This window comes from Capra hircus, chromosome 21 (assembly GCF_001704415.2).
Source record: "Capra hircus breed San Clemente chromosome 21, ASM170441v1, whole genome shotgun sequence".
Taxonomy (NCBI): Eukaryota; Metazoa; Chordata; class Mammalia; order Artiodactyla; family Bovidae; genus Capra; species Capra hircus.
This window is the reverse complement of record NC_030828.1, coordinates 25625670-25638225: the sequence shown is the minus strand read 5'-3', so window position 1 is coordinate 25638225 and position 12556 is coordinate 25625670.

Sequence of the window (12556 nt, the reverse complement as noted above, 5' to 3'; positions counted from 1 at the left end):
TAAACCAAGCAACTCAGCACTTTGCAACAGTATTGGGGGATTATGACAAGGGGGTCAGTACATGATCAACTTGTGATATTACATTTCCTACACAAGGAAAGCTGTCCAGTTTATATGTTCTGTTTGAAAGAATGCAAGTAAGGACTGGCTTCAATTTCCCATGGAATTTCTAGTATGAGACTCTGTTTATGTTAAGTGGAAGGTATCTCTTTGCACATAAGTTGGTATGATAAAAAAAATACACAAATATAAAAATAAAAACTCTATTCATTCATCCATACATTTAAAGAATATCTTTTGGGCTTCCCTGCCAGTCCAGTGATTAAGACTCTGAGCTCCCAGTGTAAGGGGCCTGGCTTCCATCCCTGGTCAGGGAGCTAGACCTCACATGCTGCAATGAAGATCCAAGATCCTGCATGCTGCAACTAAGACCTGAAATCGCCAAATTAATTAATTCATTAATTTTTTAAAAAAGAATATCTTCTTAAGCCTCTTACGCGCCAGGTACAATGCTGAGCCTCAAGCATCCAGTGATGAGACAGTCAGACACTGCTGTTGCCCTTTATGCCCTTTAGGGCAACAGACAGGGAACAAATAATCACATAAATCAATGTAAAATTTAAAATATGAAAAACTGCATGAAGAAAAAATTACATAAAGGAGCAGAATGTGGCTTCTAAACTAAAGCCTGACGTGTAGGCCAAATGAAGCGTGGAGGAGAAGAACACACAAGAACAGCATCTGCAGAGGCCCTGAGGCAGGGAAGGGGGTGTATTGGAGGAGAGGAGGGAGGGTTAGGGTAGCCCGAAGCATCAGGAGTGAGAAGAAGCAGGCATCAGATGGTTGCAGAGAGGCTGGCAGGAGGAGGTCATACAAAGCTTCTAGGGACAGCTTCAGGATGTCAGAGTTCTCTCTAAAAGTAACGACATGTCTTCAAAGTATTTGGGACAGAGTTATCCAATCTAGTTTACTTGTTTAAAAAAAATAATTAGAACTGGTTTTTCTGTTGCTAAAGAAATGAGGTTGGATGCTGTTTTTAAAAAGAAAAATCAAGCTTCCTGAGGTAAGATTTACATACAATAAAATGCGCCCATTTTAGACATACAATCTGATGTGTGTGTGTTTTTTTTTTCTTTTCAGTTCAGTGGGTTTTTACGAGTTTTGAAACCCATGTAACCGCCAGCAAGCTATAGAATATTTCCACCACCTCCAACAGTTCCCTCATGCCCCTCTGCAGTCAGTTCCTGGACTCCAGCCCCAGGAAACCAGCGATTTGCTGTCTCTGCTCTCATGAGTTCTGCCTGTACAAGAATTTCTTATGAAAGAATCAGATGGCATGCAATTTTTGTGTGTTTGTCTTCTTTCACTTAGCATAACGCGTTAAAAAGTCTCCCTAGATTTGCATGTATTGGCAATCCGTTTTTATGGCTGATTAGTGTCCCATTGCATGGATGTATCATTTCTTTTATCCATCCCTCTGTTGATGGACATTTGGGTTGTTTCAGGTTTGGGGATGTTATGAATAAAGCTGCTACAAATATTGGAGTATGCGTCGCTGTATGGTTATCTTTTTATTTCTCTTGAGCAAAATAGCAAGCGTGGAATTGTGAGGTTGATGATAAATTTATGTTTAACTTTATAAGAAACCGCCAATCTCTGTTCCAAAATGACCGTGCGATTTTACAGTCCCACCAGGAGTGCATGAGACCTCACTTGTTCGATGTTCTTGCCACACTTGTTTTCATCATTTTTGTTTCCTTTAATTCAGCCATGCTAGAGGCTATTGAGAGGTAATCTCTCAAAGTGTTTTACTTCCTTTTTTGAGGTACAGTTGACAAATGAGTAATATATACTTAAAGTGTACAATGTGACAATTTGATATATGCATATCTGTGAAATAAATGATTCTCACAATCGAGTTAATTAGCATCTCTATCACCTCACAGAATTATCTTTTCCCTCCCTTCTTTTGGTGAGAATGCTTGAAATGTACCCTCAGCAACTTGCAAGTATAAAATATTGTAGTATTAACTACAGTCACCATGTTATACATTATCTCCAGAACTTCTTTTTAAAAACTATTTATAATTATTTTTTTATTACTAAGATATGGCTGCACCACATCTTAGTTGTGGCATGAGGATCTTCTGTCTTCATTGTGGCATGCCAGATCTTTAGTTGCAGCATGCCCTGGTGGTCCAGTGGTTAAGACTCCACACTCCCAATGCAGGGTGCCTGGGCTCAATCCCTGGTCAGGGAAGTAGATCCACTTGGGGCGATTAAGAGTTCACATGCCACATCTAAGAGTTTGCAGGCCGCAACCTATTATTGTTGTACCTGAAAGTTTGTACCCTTTGAGCAACATCTTCCGATAGCCTCCAGCTACTGGCAGCGACCAATCTACTCTCTGTTTCTAGGAAGCTGATTTTATTTCTTAGATTTCACATATAAGAGAGATCATGCATTATTTGTTTTTCTCTGACTTATTTTACTTAGAATAATGCCCTCAAGCTCCATCCATGTGGTTGCACAGGCAGTATTTCCTTCCTTTTATGGCTGAAAAATATTCCATTGTATGTATAGACCACATCTCCTTTATCCATTTATCTCTCAATGGACATTTAGATTGTGTCCAAGTCTTGGCTATTGTGAATAAATACCGCAATGAACACGGGAGTGCAGATGTCTCTTCCAGACAGTGATTTCATTCATTGGATATACACCCAGAAGTGAGACTGCTAGGTCAGATGGTAGTTCTATTTTTAATTTTTTGAGGAGCCTCCATACTGTTTTCTTCAGAGGCTGCACCAATTTACAGCCCCACCAGCAGTGTGTGAGGGTTCCCTTTTCTCATATCCTTGCCAAGTCTCTCAGTGTAGTTTTAGTTTGCATTTCCGTCCCAAGGAATGACGTTGAGCTTCTGTTCATGTGCTAATCAGCTGTGGAACTATTGTGAAATGCCTATTTAAGTCTTGTGCTCATTTTTCAAAGTCGTGTTGTTCATCTTCTGGTTATTGAGTTATAAAAGTTCTTAGTATATTCTGGGTGCAAGTCCTTGGTCAGATATATGCATTCTACTTTTTCTCCCAGTCTGCTACTTTTTTTTTCATTTTCTTAAGAATATCTTTTGAATATTTTCTGAAAATTGGTGAAATCCAATGTATTATTATTTTCTTTTTTTTTTCTAATTGGTAATTTTTTTTTAAATTTTTTAAATTTTAAAATCTTTAATTCTTACATGCGTTCCCTATTGTTTAGGCAACAGGATAGCTTCTTTGTGAATAATCAGGTTCTGTCTGACAGGAACTCTACAGCTATTGCAAGAAAAAATGAGTGAATAAGGACTTTTGGTGTCCAGGGGTAAAGAAAGGTGGGTAGGAATTTGGAGGAGCCTAGGGGAGGAAGAAAGAATTATGAGGGAGGTTTCAGATGTCAGGATCTTTTTTTTTCAATAATAGAACTATTTTATTAAACATATGAATGTACTTATTTTGTACACACATTTCTTTCTTTCCTCTGCACCAGGAAGCCAGCGCTCTAGAACCCCATGTTTATAAAAACACACTTTTGGCAGCTACTATGACAAGGTGAAAAACGTACAGTTCTGAAAGTAACAACACATAACCAAAGTGGGGAACAAAAAAAGGCAGAGGTGAGTGGCCCCAGTGCTGCTCATCTTCTCTCAAGAGGAAACAATTTAAGAACAGAAACTCTTGAACATTGTTTAAGCAGTACTGCCCAACTCTCTTGGTAGCATCTCTCTTTCAATTCCATTTATCTTGATGTTGTAACTAACTAATCTGTTACTTTTTAAAGAAATTCTGCCCTGTTTTATATCCTTTTCAGTGGCCTATATCCCTTTGAGCTTCAAAAACACAGAAGTCGCTCAGTTGTGTCCGACTCTTTGCGACCCCATGGATTGTAGCCCACCAGGCTCCTCAGTCCATGGGATTTTCCAGGCATGAATACTGGAGTGGGTTGCCGTTTCCTTCTCCATAGATGTCAGGATCTTGAACCAAGAGAGTGGAAACAGTAATACCAATAGTAGCTAGTATTAATTGAATGCTTACTATGTTCCAGGCCCTGTTGTAGGATCTTCACATGTGTCAATCATGAAATTTTCACAACAACCCTGTAGAAGAAATACTTATTATCCCCATTTTAAAGATAGGGAAACTGAGTCACAGGTGGTTAAGTAACTCAGGGACATCCAGCTAACAAGCAGCAGAGTCAGGATTTGAACCCATACAGACTAGCCCCTGACTCTTAACTATGCTATGCTCACAGAGCTGGTATTAGGCAAATAGGCTGAAAAATTCTGCTTCATGGGTACTGTCTGAATGTCCATTGGTCTCCTCACCAGAATACTACTCAGGCTTCTGTATCAACAAGCTGCTCAGTCATCACATAAGCTAACCTAAATTTCTGGTTCCCTCAGATTCAAAAGTCTTCCCAGGTGGTGATAGTGGTAAAGAACCCTCCTGCCAATGCAGGAGACATGAGAGACGTGGGTTCAATCCTTGGGTCAGGAAGACCCCTGGGAGGAGGGCATGGCAACCCCCTCCAGTATTCTTTCCTGGAGAATCGCATGGACAGAGCCTAGTGGGCTACAGTCGGGGTCCCAAAGAGTTGGACATAATTGAGTGACTTAGCATGCACGACCCAGATGCAAAGCAACATTTAGTGCCCCAGGAAAACAGAGGGTAAGGAGACCAGAGCCCCCTACCCTGCTTCTCAACATGCCCCCTGGAATGTTTCCATGGGATTTTTGCCTCTCACCTCCCACATTCTGAAATTTACTTCCATCCATGCTGGGGCTCCCTCAGTCCAGGATATTCCCCTTCTATTTGCATCGCACGTCTCTACCTTCACCCCCAGCCTTTTTATACCATTTGGTCCATTGGCCCCATTTGTAACCCATTTTGAGGGAGCTCCCTCAGAATTCCACTGTCCCCTGCACACCCCCCACAGACTGGGGGGCTTGGAGGAGTGGGAGAATGTGGGGTGGGTTCTGTGCTTCCACTTCTGTAGGTTGAGTTGCTGGGCTCTCATTATAAAGATGTAAGAACAGGGACTTCCCTGGTGGTCCAGTAGTTAAGACACTGCCTTTCAATGCAGGGGATGTGGGTTCAATCCCTGGTCAGGGAACTAGGGCCCCACATGCCATGGGAGTGTGGCCAGAAATTTTTAAAAAGAGAGAGTTAGGTATAGAATATAAATTTTAAAATTAGTTGTTAGATATAGAAAGTAATTTCTTTTTAAATGTGAGAACATTAAACAGAGTAAACATATTTCAAAAGATAACTTTATGAAACACAACTCCCCGCTACACACACTTTTTTTAAGCTATGAGAAAAACCTGTATAGTTTGAGATTATTAAAGTGTCAGAATAGTTTCTGGCTTCTTCATCCTGGAAAGAGTAGCTGTGTCTAAGCATTTGCAGATGAATAGGTGACAATAACAGAGACTAGAAAATGGGAACTAAAAAATTACAGTATTCTGTATAATTAAAATATTGCTCTGTCCAAAGAACTGGGTTTAAAAAAAAAAAAACTTCAATAGGTTCAAATCCAGGAGACAATTAGGTGTAATAGAGCCTGAAGGGCTTAAAATGAGAGAGATGAGCTATTGAAAATATTAACAAAGTCAAGGCTTTGATAAAGTTTGAAACTAAGATGAACTTCTAATTGAACTCACCTTTGGTGAGGTTTAAGCGAGACCCCTAGGCTACTATAAGCCATATGTTTCATGAAGACTTATCCTTAATGGAAGATCCCTAACTCTCAACGCAGACTTTTTTTTTAATTTAATAATTTAAAATTATATTCTTTTCATCACATGGTAATTGTACATGATTGAGTTTCATTTTGAGGTACTTATGCCTCATCTTCCTGTCATGCAAAATGTATTAGAGCATCAGATTAAACGGCCAACTTTTGAACCTCACCTCTGATTTTTCTTGTGACATGGTTGATGTTAGTCACTCAGTTCAGTTCAGTTCAGTCGCTCAGTCGTGTCCGACTCTTTGCGACCCCGTGAACCGCAGCACGCCAGCCCTCCCTGTCCATCACCAACTGCCGGAGTCTACCCAAACCCATGTCCATTGAATCAGTCGGTGATGCCATCCAACCATCTCATCCTCTGCCGTCCCCTTCTCCTCCTGCCCTGAATCTTTCCCAGCATCAGGGTCTTTTCCAATGAGTCAGCTCTTCACATCAGGTGGTCAAAGGACTGGAGTTTCAGCTTCAACATCAGTCCTTCCAATGAACACCCAGGACTGATCTCCTTTAGGATGGACTGGTTGGATCTCATGCAGTCCAAGGGACTCTCAAGAGTCTTCTCCAACACCATAGTTCAAAAGGATCAATTCTTCAGCACTCAGCTTTCTTTATAGTCCAACTCTCACATCCATATATGACCACTGGAAAAACCATAGCCTTGACTAGACGGACCTTTGTTGGTAAAGTAATGTCTCTGCTTTCGAATATGCTATCTAGGTTGGTCATAACTTTCCTTCCAAGGAGTAAGCATCTTTTAATTTCATGGCTGCAGTCACCATCTGCAGTGATTTTGGAGCACAAAAAAATACAGTCAGCCACAGTTTCCACTGTTTCCCCATCTATTTGCCATGAAGTGATGGGACCGGATGCCATGGTCTTAGTTTTCTGAATGTTGAGCTTTAAGGCAATTTTTTCACTCTCCTCTTTCACATTCATCAAGAGGCTCTTTAGTTCTTCTTAACTTTCTGCACTCAGTCGTGTCCAGTTCTTTGGGAACACCAGGCTTCTCTGTCCACGGAATTCTCCAGGCAAGAATACTGGAGTGGATTGCCTCTCCCTTCTCCAGTTAAACCTAGGTCTCCTGCACTACAGGCAGATTATTTACCATCTGACCCACCAGGTAAAATGTGGAGCAACTAACTCCAACTAGATGAAGCAACATGCCTCTCTCCCACCTCTTCTGCTATCATGTCAATCCTAAAGGAAGTGAAGCCTGAATATTCACTGGAAGGACTGATGCTGAAGCTGAAGCTCCAATGCTTTTGCCATCTGATGCGAAGAGCCGACTCATTGGAAAAGACCCTGATGCTTGGAAAGATTGAGGTCAGGAGGAGAAGCCAAACTGCCTTGTTGCTGAAGCCCCTCAATGCCCCAGGGCCCCCTAAGTCTTGCTTGTCTGGGAGCCTGGGGCCAATGGGAGTCAGAGAGCCACAGTGAGGAAAGGAAGACAGCTAACAGCTTAGCAGGTGCTGATGTGTTCACGAGGAATGGTCAACATAGCATAGCTTCTTGCTCACCTTCCTGCTGACTTGAAGGGTATTTGCTTACACTTAGTTTTCTTACCCATCTAATAAAGGAGAGATATTCAGCCAATACCAGACTTTTTAAAAAAGTCATATTTATTTGTTTTATTTGGGTGGTGGAGGGCTGTGCTGGTTCTTTACTTTGTTGTGCCATGAGGGCTAAGTTGCCCATGGCATGTATAATGGTGTATCATTGAAGTACTTTCAGCTGAGAGTTAACATGATCTGATACAGATCTTAAGATCTCTCTGGCTACTGTATGTGAAATGTCAAGAAGGAAGGAGGTAAGAGTAAAAATAATCATAGGATGAAGATAACCTAAACGAAGGGTTTCTCAGGTGGCACTGGTGGTAAACAACCCACCTCCAATGCAGGAGAGGCAAGAGACACGGGTTTGATCCCTGGGTTGGGAAGGTCTCCTAGAGGAGGAAACGGCAACCCTCTCCAATATTCTTGCCTGGAGAATTCCATGGACAGAGGAGCCTGGCGGGCTACAGTCCATGGGGTCACAAAGGAGCAGACATGACTGCGCAACTGAACAACACATGTAGAATCCTAGTTCCCTGACCAGGAGTTGAACCTCACCCCCTGCATTGCAAGGTGGATTCTTAACCACTGGACCCCCAGGGAAGTTCCCCAATACAAGGCCTTTGTAGTGAGAAGCTAAAGTGCAATGGAGCGGGGTGGGAGGTGGGATTGAGGAAACTCACCTGGACAGTTGCAGGCCCTACACCTCATGTCAGACTCTTCACTGGTCCCTCTGACCCCACTGTCCACAAAGCCTGCCCCTGTAAAATCTGCCAACAGTCTGGCCTTTCCTTGTTCTGTGTTTTGGAGCAGTTGGGACCTGCCCCACCTGTGAGATCACCACATTCCACTAATGACTATAATGGCTTAATTCTTATGCCATCTGTGCCCAGCCTCAGTAATGACGCTGATTGAAGGCAAGAAGCCCATGAGTTGGTGACTGTGATGTTTGAGGAATGCTTCCCAGATGCAGAGGGGCTGAGCATGGCCAAGAAGCCAAAGGCTCTCTTCAGGAGCACTCACCTTGGGCCGGGAAGTGGGTGTTGTACAGACTTGAGGAGTCTGATGTTGGTGCACATTATCATGTGGCAATACCTCCAGAGTAAAGTCCCTTGTCTTAACCATATTGAAAAAGGAAAACTTCAGACTTACAGGAGAAAATAATATGAAGAGATAGTGTCCCCTCCAGGAAGTGGAACTTTTTTTAAGTTGTTTTTTTTTTTTTTTTCTGATGGGGACCATGTTAAAAGTCTTTACTGAATTTATTACAATATTGATCCTGTTTTATGCTTTGGTTTTTTGACATACGGGATCAAACCCGCACCCTCTGCGTTGGAAGGTGATGTCCTAACCACCTGCTGGGCTAAGTCTGGGCCATCAGAGAAGTCCTGAGGAGGTGGAACTTTGTGCAAAATAGAGAATTCCCTTCCTCCAACAGCACACGGCACATGCAGGGTAGACCCCTTGCCCTCTTGGCTGAGTGTAGCACAGCCTCACAGGTTCACATAGTGGCTGTATTCATGGTCTGGCACAATCTGGTCTCAAATTGAGCTGGCTTCATTTCCCATTGCTCCCTTTTTTGTTGGGGGACTATCAGACAACCCTCCTGCCCACCGTGGCATGGGCTCTGTAAGGCCTGTATCTCTCTGATGCCCTTCTCTCTTCTCTGCTTGGTGGAGTCCTCTATACTGTATTTTCCCCCCAGTAATTTTAGTCTCTTCTTTAAAAATATTATGAAATGTAACACTCACACAGAAAAAAAAAAGTGCATAAAATATAAATTCAAAGCTTCATGGATTATTATAAAGCAAATATCCAAGTAACAACACCTACTTCAAGAAATAGAACCTCCTCAGACGCCCAGCGTCGCCTCCTCCAGCTTCAATTTTCCTCCCCCAAGTCTTTTCTAATTACAGTCCTCTCTCTCCATCATCCTGACTTCTATGTAAACCACGTCCCTGCATTTTCTTTCTTTCTTGTTACCACATAGGAATGCAGCCCTAAATTCCACCATTTAGTTTTGCCTGTTTTAAGCACTGTATACATGGAATCATACAGAATATCCTTTTATGTTTTGTTTCTCTGCTTCAGTTGTGTCCTCATGAGATTCACTGAGGTTGTTGTGCATAGCCGTAGGTAGTTCACTTACGAAGTTGCATAGATTTCCTTCATATAAATACACCACAGATTATTTATACATTCTATTGTGACAGGCGTTTGGATTATTTCCATTTTTGCTGATTGTGAATAATGTTACTGCTGATATTCTTTAGCACCTCTGCTGTTCTCTACACACCTTCATTTCTCCTGGAGACATACCTTAAGAGTGGAATTTTTGGATCTTAGGGTGTGCATGTTATCCACTGGAACAAATCCAGCACACTAGTGATTGTATCAGTTTATGTTCCCATCAGAAGGTTATGGGAGTAGAGGCTGCTTAGTATCTGTACCAATACTTGGTATTGTTGGTCTTTTAAGTTCTAGCCATTCTGGTGGGAGTAAATGGTTTTAATTTGCATTTCTCTGATGATTAGTGACATTGAACACCTTTATATCTATTTATTGACCCTTTAGTATTCTCTATTGCAAAGTGCTCATCCGAGTCTTTCACTAACTTTTTTTTTTACTGTGTACTCTTTCTTTCCTTATTATATATATATATATATATCCAGGATAATGTGTATAGAGAGAATAATATATATAATAAAATAATAATTCATACATCTATATACACATGTTGTAAATATGCATATATTTCATATGTGTGTATATCTCCATATAATATATACACATGTGTATGTAAATGTACATATTTTTATACATGTATGTATATATATCTGGAGGAGGGCATGACAACACTCCAGTATTCTTGCTTGGAGAATTCCCTGGACAGAGGAGGTTGGTCAGCTACAGTCCATAGGATCACAAAGAGTTGGATGTGACTGAAGTGACTTAACATGCATGATCCTCTGAGAGCTTAAGTATACAGCTCAAGGAATTTTTAGAGTATAAACCCATGTAATCACCACTCAGATCAAGACAGAAACTTACAGCAAAATGAAAGACTTCCAGTGTCTTTTCAAATCACTTAGCCTCCTTCCTAAGAGAACTACTATTCTAAATCTGTTTATCTCTTCTCTGTTGGGGGATATCTGAGTTGTTTCCGTTTTTCACTATCATGAATAAGTTGCTATGAGCACTCTCTTATACACAGCTCCTAGCACATCTCTCCTAGGCTGCAGACCCCTTGGACTGCCTCCCTTGGCTACTCCTGCAGCATGTCCTGGGCAGCTCTCCTCCTTTCCACCAGACACGCCCTCCCCCTTGGGTGTCTGAGAGTGTGTCCTTTACCTCCTGCGCTCCGCCAGCCTCCTCATCCCCCTGTCGCTAGTCATTGCTGGTCTGCTTCACAAATGCCTCTCCCCCATCTTTTCCTCTGCATCCTCAGGAGCTCTGCTTTTATTTGGGTCCCAAGTATCTCTCTCCTAGCTACACAAGCATTGTGTGTGTGCATGCTCAGTCGTGTCTGACTCTTTGTTACCCTATGGACTGTAGGTCGCCAGGCTCCTCTGCCCATGGGATTCTCCAGGCAAGAATACTGGAGTGGGTTGCCATGTCTTGCTCCAGGGTGTCTCTTCTGTCTCCTACATTGGTGGGCGGGTTTTTTACCATTAGCGCCACCTAGGAAGACCACACAAGCATTACAAAATCATGAAAGAATCCTAGGTCTTCCCTAGTGGTTCAGTGGCTAAGACTCCACACTCCCAATGCAGGTCCCCTGGGTTTTATCCTTGAGCATGGAACTAGATCCCACATGACTCCATATAGACCTGTTGCAGCCAAATAATTAAAAATGAATATTGAAAAGAAAAAACCCAAAGCATCCTACCCGGCCTTTATCCTTCCCAGTCCTCTCCCATCCAGAGTCTCCTCTGTTCCTGAAATGTTTTTTCTCAAATGCAAATTTGACCTTGTCAGTGCCTTACTTCAAGCCCCACTATCCACAAGATAAGTACTTCTCTTGTTAGCATGGCTTAAGATTCTATGACCTGGGCCCCTGACCACTGCTCCTCTTTCTTCCCTTGGTTTTTGACTGTCCGTTTGCAGGGCACCTTTGTAGGATGATGCTGAGCTTGCCCTTGACGTCTATTCTCTTTCCCACCCTATCTCTCCGTGCCTCCTTCTCAGCCTGATAAACTCCTACACATGCTAGAGTGCCAGTTCCCTGGTAATCTCGTGGGGAGGCTCTCCAACCTGCCCTGTGTTCCCTTCTATCAGAGCACTTGGCACGTGGGATTACAATGCTCATGCACTTGGCCATCTCCTTTCTAGACTGTGAACAACTCAAAGGACAACCTCTTCCCTCCCAAATCTCTGGTGCCTCCCAAACAGCTGTGACAGACAAGGGATTTCTTAAAATACAAAGGACTTTATTGTGAACAAAAGAGATAGCCACTTAGATTTGCAGGTGCTTCCCTAAGAAGGGTTGCTATTGCCCTTGCCAGAGGCTTGGATTTTTCCAACTGAAGCCAAATCTTTGGTAATGGGCACTGCAGCCCTTTCCACACGATATTGTTGGTGTTGTTCAGTTGCTCGGTCGTGTCCAACTCTTTTCAACCCCATGGCCTGCAGCACACCAGGTTTTCTTGTCTTTCACTACCTCCCGGAGTTTGCTCAAACTCATGTCCATTGAGTCAGTGATGCTATCTAACCATCTCATCCTCTGTCATCCCCTTCTCCTGCCTTCAATCTTTCCCAGCATCAGGGTCTTCTCCAAAGAGTTGCCAAAGTACTGGAGCTTCAGATTCAGGATCAGTCCTTCCAGTGAATATTCAAGGTTGATCTCCTTTAGGGTTGACTGGTTTAACTCCTGCATTGGCAAGCAGATTCTTTACCATCTGAGTCACCAGGGAACCCCCTCTCTGGATATTAAACCTAGACAAAGGCTTCTGCTCCTCCACTGCAGTCCCACCTGGAAACACGAGGTGGCGATCTACGGAGGCCAGTGGAGGTAGGTTCTGGGCTAGGAGCTTGCCTAGTTCAGCAACAAGGGAGCCCTGATGATCCGGAACAAAACTGACACTTCACGTGTTTGTCATGATGTATAGAGCTAACAGACGTTTGCATCTCTTCATTTATGTGTGTATGTGAATGTAAGAAAAACTTACAAGCAGCATTTTAACTATGTATTTTGGATTCAGACTATGCCGGTTTCACTCCTGGTT